Source organism: Ursus maritimus, unplaced genomic scaffold, assembly GCF_017311325.1.
Source record: "Ursus maritimus isolate PB19 unplaced genomic scaffold, ASM1731132v1 scaffold_36, whole genome shotgun sequence".
NCBI lineage: Eukaryota > Metazoa > Chordata > Mammalia > Carnivora > Ursidae > Ursus > Ursus maritimus.
Window position 1 is genome coordinate 6,074,356 of NW_024426230.1, and position 7,639 is coordinate 6,081,994.

Sequence of the window (7,639 nt, forward strand, 5' to 3'; positions counted from 1 at the left end):
GGAGAATTTCCATACCTCCTGACTCCTATTTGACAAAATAGTTTTTTGCTATTTCTTTTTTTTTTTTTTTAAGATTTTATTTATTTATTTGACAGAGATAGAGACAGCCAGCGAGAGAGGGAACACAAGCAGGGGGAGTGGGAGAGGAAGAAGCAGGCTCCTAGTGGAGGAGCCTGATGTGGGGCTCGATCCCATAACACCGGGATCATGACCTGAGCCAAAGGCAGACGCTTAACCGCTGTGCCACCCAGGCGCCCCAGTTTTTTGCTATTTCTTAAGACCCATTTGTATCACTGTAATTGGTGAAAGTAACATGCACACTTACATACAAATTTGGCAGAATATGAATGTTTAAATAATTTTAAAATTCACGACTCCTTTGTTACTCTCCTCTCTCTTCACCATACTAGAGAGTCAGTGTACCATCCCTGCCTTCCTGGAATGTTTTTAAAATTATGCCCTTTGGTTCAAGAAAAAATAGGTAATATCTTTGTTGGTAATGATTCAGATTCTAGTTTTAATGGTAATCAATGTCAAATGTAAAAAAAATAAATAAATAAGGGGAAAGTAGAGCTTAAGAGAGGATGTGGATTGGCGATTCCTGTAAATGTGAAATAAGAGAGCTCCGGAGATCCAGAGCAGTGAGGAAACTCACCCGTTACCCTGGAAAAATTCTTGAGAGGAAGACCATGAGACCCAAGAGAGGAATGGCTGTGTGGTCCATCTAAGAAGTTTGTACCGAAGGCAGAAATCAGCCAACTGAGCTGATGATGCTGGGTTGACCAATGTTCTGTGACCTAAGAAAAATATTAAAGCAGCAATAAGCTGATCGACCTGAAACAACCATTCTTAATGGTAATCAGTATTGATGGATGATTAATGACTTCTAATTCTCCTCCTACCTCCAAACCATGGCACAATTCTCATTGAAGCTTGAGAAGGAAAAACTCTGTTTCACCATTCACCGGGTAGTCAGACTATGCTTAATAGAATATAACATGAATGCAGCCAAGCTTAAAAGGTAGATAAGTGACACCAGGGAAGAGACCAGTGCAATATTCAGGGCTGCTTAAACAGATAATATGTACACCAGACCAAGTGGTACCGTATGTACTTATAGCAAGAAAGGAGAGAAAGTGTATATAAGATCCAATCCCTTGTGGTGTACCACCCCTGGTCCAACAAATCCATTCCACAGGCATCACAGGCAGTGTGGCTGCATGCACCCCAATTTTTGCTGCAGTATAAGGACCCCAAACTCTCCCGTATTGGGTCTGAAATACAGAAAGTTAGAGGTGTGCCTGTGGGCCATTGAAACATTTCTTTCTTTTTTTTTTTTTTATTTTCTATGTATCATCTTTGTTTTTTTAAGATTTTATTTATTTATTTATTTATTTATTTATTTATTATTTATCAGAGAGTAAGAGGGTGAGAGAGCGCACAAGTAGGGGGAGTGGCAAGCAGAGAGAGAAGCAGGCTCCCCGTTGAGTGAGGAGCCTGATGAGGGACTCGATCCCAGGACCCTGGGATCATGACCTGAGCCAAAGGCAGACGCTTAACCAACTGAGCCACCCAGGCGCCTGTCTTCATTTTTTTTTTTTAAGATTTTATTTATTCTGAGAGAGAGCACACAAGCGAAGGAGTGGGTGAGGGAGAAGCAAACTCCCTGCTGAGCAGGGAGCCCAATGTGGGGCTGGATCCCAGGACCCTGGGATCATGACCTGAGCTAAAGACAGACACTTAGCCAACTGAGCCACCCAGGTGCCCCAATTTAACTGCTTTTTAAATAAATTAATTAAATGCAGAAATTAAAACCTCCTCAACACACATTCAGAGACAGCTGACAACAGCAACAAAATGGTTCTCTCCTCCATCTTCTGCGTCTGCTCTTACTCCTTTTTCTCTATAACTCCTGTTTCCCCAGTTAGAATTTAAAAAGCCATCCTAGTCTCCTAGGCTCCATCAACCTGCTATCCAGGTTTTGCTCACGTCCATGGCTAACCTCTAGTGAAACATGATGACCATCTCCGTGTATCTAACCTCTCTCACCATCCTTAAGATCCTCACTACTTCTCATTACTTCCAGTCACTTCCTCTCACTAAATTCTCACTACTTCTTACCATCGTGCGGTCTGCTTCAGTGCATAAGTGATAGTGAAAACCAGTAACTCAAAAACGACAGGTTTTCCCCTCTCTCTGAGAGTAGAGCGCTCCTGTGAAAGCGTTCATTAGCTGAAACAACATAAACAAAGAAGCAACCACCATAGCGTAAAAGTGAAAATTCTCTTCGCCTTTCTTTGGGGTTAGTGAAAGCAGGTAAGAACGCAGGTCTTTTGCAGAAGTGAGCTTTAGGAAAGCAAGGGAGACCTGTACTTGTGTTTGTGCAAAAAAAGTGATTATGTACGCCCACATATACTAATAATGTTTTACTTAATATCAGTGACTGTTTTGAACTATCTCTTCTTATTTTTTCTTCTTCATCCCATTCTAATCTACTGACTTTCCAATCGTACCCACCCCCACACAGAGCTTTGTACCTACACAAACATGCATCACATGGACCCCCAGAGTCAGTTCACCCACTTTGACTGAGTGATTTACAATGTCTATTTTTATAAAGAAAAAAATCTAAGACCAATTATAAATAATTATAGTACCTTTAAATATATGATATAGGTTCACAATTTTCACATATTTGTACAGCTTGCCAGCACAGATTGCTTGGTTGACTAAATTCAGAAAATAAATGGTTAAACTGCTGGTCGTTTAAAAAGAGTTGTTTGCTATTTTATTGTAGGCTGTAATAACTATTTGGAGAGACGACTCATGCTGGTGGAGGTTACCGGTTATCAATAATTAATCCCCTTTGGGCTCTGAGGGATTAACCACTTCTTAACTTCCTCCTCATCATTTATCTTGAACCCTTTTGCTCTAAATTTCCTTCACACACGCACATAGACAAGTCCTCTTTCTATCACAGGCAATATTAATCATACAAGAACAGAAAATCTTCTCATTAAATCCCTGAAGCTCATTAGGGAAGTTTAAGTTCTTCTAGCACTTCCCTGATATTGTTGTATCCATGCAGTGAAGAGTGCTGACTTTCCTGCCAGTTAATTGTCTTGTATGAGCTGACCTAAAGACCAAAGTGCATTTTCTATGCTGAGTAGACGATGGAGTTGTAGCCGTTTTTACTAAAGCAACTAATTAAAAAGTTTTCTGCCAAAACACTATTCTTCCTTCAGTGTGATTACGTTAGCACATGCTTGTAAGCTTGTTTATATGCTTTATTTTATACAACTGAGGCATTTCTGGAAAGTCAAGGATATTTGGAACCCATCTGATGTGCAGAGATTTCAGGCTAAAGGAAACCTATGCAAAATAATTTGTTAAATGAAACATTCTGAGGTATACGGCTATCCTCTAATGGATACATTTTCTTATAAAGTCATTGTGGGAACACAAAAATAATATTCTATTAAGCTGAAAGAGCATTGGCAAGACAAAGACTGCAAAGTAAAAAAGGAAAGGAAAAAGCAGAGTCAAAAAAATACAACAGACAGATCTGGCAATGTCTGAATGTGGGCAGTGAAAGGAGAAAGTCTCACCTTCAGAAAGCAAGCCCACCTAAGACTGATTGTCAAGGAATTTCAGAAATCATCTAAAGCAATAGTGAACAATTAGGGAAGCTTTTTAAGAAAGAGAAAAAAAGACTCTTATGTAGTGTACCCAAGTGGAAAGTATACACATAAAAGATTCCCTCTCTGAGTCAGTGCTATAGAAAAGGCATTCATGAAATTAACTAAAGTGAGTATCAGTTTTAAAGTTCTAAGTCTTTCAAACTGAAGAGTAAAGAGCATGACAAATGTGAACTTTTTTAAGTTACAGGGCAACCACTGGATTAAACAAGCTTAACAAGTATAATTTTCCCACAAGTTTACTTTTTCAGTATGGTAGCATATATGGGTAAATCTTCAACAGAAGGAGTATTTTCCAGATTTAAGCCACAGAAATTTTTCCTGCAATTATTTCCAGGGATTAAAGCTCAGAGAACCATAAATTATCATAAAGTTATACTAAAATCCAAATAAAAATTATATTAAAAATGACATTAGGAGACAGGAGATACTTAAGTCTAAGCAGTTGATCAAATTTGATTTAAAATATCAAGATTTAGAAAGGGGGGTAATCAGAAGGGGGAGTGAAGCATGGGAGACTATGGACTCTGAGAAACAAACTGAGGGCTTCAGAGGGGAGGGGGTGGGGGAATGGGATAGGCTGGTGATGGGTAGTAAGGAGGGCACGTATTGCATGGTGCACTGGGTGTTATACGCAACTAATGAATCATCGAACTTTACATCAGAAACCAGGGATGTACTGTATGGTGACTAACATAATGTAATAAAAAAACATTTAAAATTTTTTAAAAAATAAATAAATAAAATAAAATATCAAGATTTCGAGTATTCATGTGGGACTGGACACATGGCCAGTGTAGAATAATGTCTGGTTTTGACAAAGCTGTGAAGAGGAGAAGAAAGGCGTTGTGTGCCAACTAGAAAAAATAATGGGCTTTACTACTGGTAACAGTACCAAAGCATTAAGAAATATATAGACAGTGTCTTCCTCCTGACTGGTCTTTGGAGTGCTCTTAGAGCTGCCAATGGCAAGACATGTTCAGGAAATGTCAAAGTTGGGCATCCTGCCCCCAACTTCAAAGCCATGGTTGTTATGCCAGATGGCCAGTTCAAGGACATCAGTCTATCTAACTACAAAGGAAAATAGATCATATTCTTCTTTTACCCTCTTCACTCCATCTTTGTGTGCCGCGCAGAGATCCTTGTTTTCAATGACAGGGCAGAAGAGTTTAAGAAACTCAACTGCCAAGTGATTGGTGTTTCTGTGGATTCTCATTTCTATTGCCTGGCATAGACCAACACACCCAAGAAACAAGGAGGACTGGGACCCACGAACATGCCCTTGGTATCCGACTCCAAGCGTACCATCACTCAGGACTATGGAGTCTTAGAGGCTGATGGAGACATTGTGTTCAGAGACCTCTTTACCACTGATGATAAAGGTATCCTTCAGCAGATCATGGTGAATGTCCTCTTGGTGGGCCAGTCTGTGGATGAGACTCTTAGACTTCCAGTTAACTGACAAGCATGGGGAAGTGTGCCCAGCTGGCTGGAAACCTGGCAGTGGTACCATCAAGCCTGATATCCAGAAGAGCAAAGAATATTTCTCCAAGAAGAAGTGAGCACTGGCCCATTTTAGGGCCAGGCTGCAGAGGGCAGCCATGAAGACAGAAGCTCGTTTGTACTATTGTGGTCATGCTTAAAACACACAACTCTAGACTCAGTGTAGATGTGGTATAGGACAGGACAGGCCTTTGCTGCAGGGCTTGGGGAGGCCAGCTTTCTTCCTCCAAGGAGAGTGGCCTGAGCTGTGCTATGGGACAGGTCAACTGATATATACAGTAATGGGGCATCACTTTTGATCTTTTGTTGTTTCTATTAAACTTGAAAGAGGGAACAAAAAGAAAATATAGACAGATGAATTCTATATGGCTAATTGTCATCCTTCAGATTAAAATTTGGATGAATGCATGTAGTCCAAACCTCTATAGGCTTGAGCATGAAAAACAAAAGATAGAAAAGGTCTAACTCTCAAGGGTTGCTAAACTACTGTAGTTCCCTTAGCACATCCCAAATATCACATACCTTATAAAATGTTCTTTACTATTTCTATACATATGTGCTTCATACAACATCGAAATTCCTGTATCATAGTACATAAGCTAGGTTTAAAAAGCCTCAAATTTTTCAGTCACCATCTATGTACAGGATCCTTTTCCAACAAGCACATAACCAATATGAATTGTGGTCTTAGGCCAGATTTTTTACTTAAAACTCAGATTTTGACTTAAGCACCTGAGTGGATAGTAAACAAGGGAAAGTTAAGGGGAAAGGGTGAGGAGTTGAGGAGTTCAGTTTTGCCATATGGTACATTTAGGTGAAGCTTTTCAGTAAGCAACTGAACATCCCATCTGAAGTTCAAAAATAAGTTGACTAAAGATAAAGATTTGGGCTTCATTAACAAATGACAGAAACTGAAGCCAACGACGTAGTAAAGATCATTCAGATGGGCTGTGCAGATGGACAATACACAGTAATCTGAGAAAAATTCTAGGGGGGAATAAGCACCTTAAAGAAAAAAACTATTAAATGCTTAGCCATCAAAAAGCAAGAATTCCTTACAGAATGTCCATTTAACAAAGGCTACTTTATATGAAAGTGCATCATATCATTGCCTTTCATTTTCAGTTTATTTTCTCAGTCCTTGAAAATCACACACACACACACACACACACACACACACGCAGAGTTCATAATTGTGGTTATGGTACAGTAATACCATAATAGCAAAAAAATGTTTGTGAAATATTTACTATGTGCCAGGCAATGTGCTCAGTGTTTTCTATACTTTGAATCATTTAATCTTCATAACAGCATGTTCTAGCTATTTGTTGTCATTAATAAATCAGATCAAAACTTGGTGTTTTAAAACAACAGCCACTTATATTTCATGATTAATGAAATCAGGTTAAAAAGTCAGATAGGGTTAGAACTGGTGATACTTACACTCCACATGGAGTCGGCTGAGGTCACTATATGGTATTAGTTGGTAGATGGGCTGTTCTGAAGAGTCCCAGAGGCTTAACACACATGTCAGGTGCCTTGGCTGGAAAGCTAAGTTCAGCTGGCACATGGTGTCTCCAGTGTGGCTAAGAGTAGTCGGATTTCTTATAGGATTGGCTAAGGACGCTGAGAGACAGTTTTCCAAGAGCGAGAATTCAAAAAGGGTTGATCAAAAGTTGCAGAGCATTAGATCTAGTCTCAAAAGTCCCAGAATCTCACTTCCATTGCAGTTTGTTCATTAAGACCATCGCCAAGGCCAACTCAGACTCAAAGAGATGAAAATTGCACTTTACCTCTCAAAGGAAGGGGTAGCAAAGTATTTCTAGCCATCTTTAACCTGTCACAGAGCCCTGTACAATAAATAGGAGTACCATTCCCTTTTATAGATGAGAAAACTGAGTCCTCTGTGGTTAATAAATTGCCACAATTCCACTGCGTGGTATGTAGTTAAACCAGTAATTTAAAAATGGCAGTCCTAACTCCAGTGCCTTAGCCCTTAACTGCTGTTCTAGAAATGGCCGATTACGTATCAGATTTGAGGAGCTATTTTGGTCGTCAGTCAGTAGATCTAACATAAATAGTGAAACTAGGGGCGCCTGGGTGGCTCAGTGGGTTAAGTGTCTGCCTTCAACTCAGGTCATGATCCCAGGGTTCTGGGATCGAGCCCCGCGTCGGACTCCCTGCTCAGCAGAGAAGCAGGTTGCTTCTCCCTCTCCTCTCCCTCTGCCCTTGCTCGTGTGCTCTCTCTCACTCACTCTCTCTCTCAACTAAGTAAATAAATAAAATCTTTAAAAAAATAGTGAAACTATAAAATCTTTGGTAATTTGAAAGGTGCAAAGTAAATTTCAAAATATTTTTGTGTACAGAGCATTCGCATATTTAGCAGAGATACAAGATGGACTAACACATAGACCTTAAAAAGTTTATATTTTAGTGGA

The 7,639-nt window shown here is 39.7% G+C and overlaps 1 pseudogene; it reads left to right on the forward strand.

Annotated features, from left to right (window-relative positions):
* The first annotated feature begins 584 nt into the window (after nucleotides 1-584).
* LOC103680910 lies at nucleotides 585-5,260 on the forward strand (annotated as a pseudogene).
* Nucleotides 5,261-7,639: the final 2,379 nt, after the last annotated feature.